This window comes from Sander lucioperca, chromosome 16, assembly GCF_008315115.2.
Source record: "Sander lucioperca isolate FBNREF2018 chromosome 16, SLUC_FBN_1.2, whole genome shotgun sequence".
Classification (NCBI taxonomy): domain Eukaryota; kingdom Metazoa; phylum Chordata; class Actinopteri; order Perciformes; family Percidae; genus Sander; species Sander lucioperca.
Window position 1 is genome coordinate 9,359,586 of NC_050188.1, and position 5,000 is coordinate 9,364,585.

Genomic DNA, 5,000 nt, shown 5'->3' on the forward strand with positions numbered 1-5,000 from the left:
AAATAGTAAAAAATGCTATACCAATAAGCACGAAACGTAGGGAAAAGAGATAAATTATGTCATTTTCAGGAAAGTGGTCTAATGGTAATAATTCAAGACAATGTTGCTTTTGGATGAGTATTGTAATCTGACATACATCATGAAAAATGAATTAGGATTTGTGTAGGAACACCGGTATGTTTATGACTCATCCTCCGTCTGTTATTGTGGTGTTAGACTGTTCAACAAATATATAGCCCGACAAGTCCCAGAAGTTGAACATGATTAGTCTGCCTTTACACACTGCTAGTTGTATGTGACAGGACTGTTGGGTACTCATTTCTAGTTTCAGAAATGTGAGGATTTTTCTACATTGTTACTGTAATACTTGGCGTACATATCTTTCATGATACTTTTCTCCTTACTTAGTATATTTTGTAGTCAACATTTTGACGATCTAATGATGTCATCGGTAGAAGCAGAACTACGAAACTGAGTATGATTAAGTAGTCACAGAGTAATCGCTTCTTTCTGGCAGTGTCTGTGTTTGGTTATCAGTGCTGCCTTCTATGGCTATTCAGAGCAGACCGTGTCTCACTCCTCTAGCAAGCTGATTTGTAGTCACTTTGGTCATCGCGCGCGACCACGTTTTTGCATCGGCAGAACTGCATCTCTGCATCTGGAGTCAGCAGAGCAGAGGAGGGCTGACAGAATTACAGACTGTCCATGGTTAAGTTGACTGAAGTGAGACGATGCTGCCAGGGCTGGGACGGTGGCACCATCACGCACAATGGCCATGAACCAGAGAACCTAGACAAAGAAAGATTAGACCGTCACAGCATCCTACCAAAGTACTAACCCTGTGGATGGTGAAAGCACATCTCACCGAGTAGAACCATAATGGGAGGAGCTGTAAACACCATAAAGATGAATCGCCACGCTCCAAAGTAGAAGCAAGGAAACATGCGTGGTAACTAAGGCGGCCGACTCGAGTTCAGTGCGACAAAAGATGATCCGATGAGGAGGACTCAGAGTGATTCGAGAAGAGTGTTTATGGCACGTGAGCTGGAGTACAGCGATGAAGATATTGGAGAGCAGAGGAGCTACAGGCTTTCATCCTGGCAGCGCTTAGCCATAGAAGAGATTGAAAGAGACATGGAGCGCTTGGGCGAGTGCACTTTGAGAAGCTGAAGATACAGACGCACAATTGCCTGACAAAAGGGTCCTGGCCACAAAGTGAAAGAACAGGACCAGAGAAACTCGTAGAAACTCAATCGCTATGCCGCTGGCTAGGAGAAGTGACGAAGGACAAGAAGCATGTTTTGGATGTGCCTCTGCAGCAAGCAATGCCAGGGCATCAACAATCACCGTGCCACACATTCCAGTCAAGAGCGCCGTTTGCTCCAGACACACCATTAGTGGTTCCAGTTTTTTGTTTGATATCCACTAGCTGCAGTTTTTTGGACAGATACCGAACTGGAGACAGGAAGCGTGCCTGTGAAGCTTAGGCAGAGGAAGAGAGAGAAGATTTGTATCATACTCTATGCAATCTCTCACAAGCGTGTTTCCAATTGTGGACAGGCATGGACATCTTTGACCGCGTGAGTGTAAATAGCACGAGCGAAGCAAAACTTCTCCAGAGAAAAATATACAGAGTGAGAGACCCGTGAACCCTTACAGGTGCCGGAACCATGATTCTAGAGATGCCCACGAACAGATGCATGTGAAAGTGGGGTGCTCAGCTGGTGTCATCATGACCAGACAAGAGATCCAACAATTGAGGATCAGGACCAGTCACAACGTTCCCCTATCATAGCAGATCGTGCACAGCATGAGCGTGACAGCGCTAGACTGACCAGAGAAAGTCGGGATGGGATGAGAGAGATCGGATTGCTCTCTGACTGCATGCGAGACGCATCGACACAGTTGACCGCACCAACACATAGAAAAGGAGTGTAGCACGCAATCCAACTAAATCACACACAATTTGTGAATTCGCAATTACGCTAAAGAAGTAGATGTCATTCGACTTGTAAAGTAGGGTGGGGAGGGTGGGTTGTTCTCTCTATGTGATAGCAGCACCTAGTGGGTGAAGGAATTTGAGTCAACATGCCCATCTCTAAATTAAGCAGCAACTTGTGTGATGAAACCTTAGCCTTTTGTCACGTACCTGTGAAATTTATTCTGTTAATTTGTAAAGTGATTTTCCATGTGACAGCTTCTACAAGACTAGTGACCAATACTGCTACTTTCTGGGTCTTTGCTGTGTCAGAAGAAAGGTGTTAAAGAGACTATTTCACGGGTTGTTTTATTTTCTGTGGTCTAACAATGTCGCATAGGCAACTTGTGAGATGTTTCTATTATCTGACTTGAGTTTGCCCAAGACATTAGTTATTGGGAGCTACTCTCATGTATGAATTTGGATTGGATTGATGTAAAGAGTTGTTACAAACAACACATATTGAGAGTGCTGTGTTCTCAGAAATTTAACTGGTTCATAAAGTGACCTTCGCACATTGTAGGTACAAACTATAAGTTAAGTAGTTAGGGTCGATGCATAGATAGCAGTGCGTAGACAACAGTTAACGCCGTGTATATGTGAGAAAGATAAAACGACACACTCCCATCCAGATATAGTCCTACTCACATTAACAGTTGTTTGCATTGTGTGTATTGTGTTGTTTATAGTGTAACCAGTGTCTGTGTGTTCCTGCTTTCTCTCGTGACGATTTGCGATACGGGAAATCAGTTATATATAGCCCAATGATGGATCGAGCATCTGTGGTCAGTTTATATAGAGATTTAGAATCTGATCTTCGAAATCTGCTCACGAGTCTATGCATCAGTTGCCAGCTGGTGTTTACTTACGCTTTGTAAATGCTCTAAAGGGTAAAAAATACATAATAATAACTTACAACACTCCAGAGTGAAGCCTCTGCTCAGTTCCTCACCTTGAATCTTCTGAACTAGTGAGTACAGTTTAATTCTAACTTAAAGAGGAACGATTTTTGTTCTGCATATTACATTAGCAATGCTCGCACTTGGTTTGTCATGTGTCCTAATTTAAACACGAATGTCACATAGACTGACGTCTGACAGAGTTGGACCTGAGTGATGAATTCTATTACACGCCAGGCGTTCCTCAAGGCTCAGTGCTTGGACCAATTCTATTCTCTTTATATATGCTTCCTCTAGGCAATATTATTAGGAAACACTCAATTAACTTTCACTGTTACGCAGACGACACCCAATTATATCTGTCAATCAAGCCAGACGAAAGCGGTCAGTTAGCTAAACTTCAAGCGTGCATTAAAGATATAAAATCCTGGATGACCCACAATTTTCTGATGTTGAACTCAAACAAAACGGAAGTTATTGTGCTGGGACCCAAGCACCACCGAACTTCATTATCTAAATATATAGCTACCCTAGATGGTATTGCCCTGGCCTCCAGCACTACTGTCAGAAATCTAGGAGTCATTTTTGACCAGGATCTATCCTTTAACGCCCACTTAAAACAAACCTCAAGAACAGCCTTTTTCCATCTTCGTAACATTGCCAAAATCAGGAACATCCTGTCTCAAAACGATGCTGAAAAACTAGTCCATGCATTCGTAACTTCCCGGCTGGACTACTGTAATTCTTTACTATCAGGCTGCTCAAATAAGTCCCTCAAGACCCTCCAGCTGATCCAGAATGCTGCAGCACGTGTTCTGACAAGAACTAACAAAAGAGATCACATTTCTCCTGTATTAGCTTCTCTGCATTGGCTTCCTGTAAAATCCAGGATTGAATTTAAAATCCTTCTCCTGACCTACAAAGCACTAAATGGTCAAGCACCATCATACATAGAAGAGCTTTTAGTACCTTATTGTCCCACTAGAGCACTGCGCTCCCAGAACTCAGAGCTACTTGTGGTTCCTAGAGTCTCTAAAAGTAGAATCGGAGCCAGAGCCTTCAGCTACCAGGCTCCTCTCCTGTGGAACCAGCTCCCAACTTGGGTTCGGGGGGCTGACACCGTCGCCACATTTAAGAATAAACTGAAAACCATCATCTTTGATAAAGCTTATAGTTAGGGAGTGAGGAGTTGCAGCATAGTAGAGTAGAGTAGAGGGAGGCAGGAAGTACAAGCCCGTTCCGGCAGGGAAGAGTACGAGCCCGGTCCAGGGCCCCTCTCTTTAGCCTGCCTCTCTTAGTTATACTATTATAACTCTAGACTGCTGTGGGAAGCTCCTTCCAAGGACACAATGAGCCGCTCCCTCTTCTCTCTTTTCACTTGTCTCCTTTTGTGTGCATCTTAGTCCCAGAAATGCCTGTTACTAACCTAGCTCTGGGGAGTTTTCTCCCCGGAGTCCCTTTGCTTCTTCTTCACCCAGAACATCGCCTTGGAATTGGGTGGCACCTACACCGGGGTCCTGGGTGCAGCTGACGCTATGGACTTACTACACCCTGCTACGCTCTGCGTTTCCCCGCAGTGTCCGACTGCGTCCTGCCGCGTCCAACCGCGTCCACCCAGGCTGCTGTGCCACACTACACCCCGTAACGCCCTGCTGTGCCCTACTATGACATGAACTACTATGACTACCATTGTGATCACTGCTTCACTATCTTTATTATGACTATTATTGCCACCATTCACCACTCCCCCAACTGGTGCCGTCAGACACCGCCTACCAAGAGTCTGGGTCTGTCCGAGGTTTCTTCCTAACAAAAAAAAGGGAGTTTTTCCTTGCCACTGTCGCAATCGCTACTGCTAATGCTTGCTCTTGAGGCAACCACTGTAATAGTTGGGGCTTCGTAAAGTACAGAGTTTGGTCTAGACCTACTCTATCTGTAAAGTGTCTCGAGATAACTCTTGTTATGATTTGATACTATAAATAAAATTGAATTGAATTGAATTGAATTGAATTGAATTGAATTGAATTATATATAAATTCACCTCTCGATGTCCAACCCTCGTCACTTGCGGCTAATTTCTGCAAAATGTAGAGGGCATTTTTACGGTCACGTGGGGGTAGGTT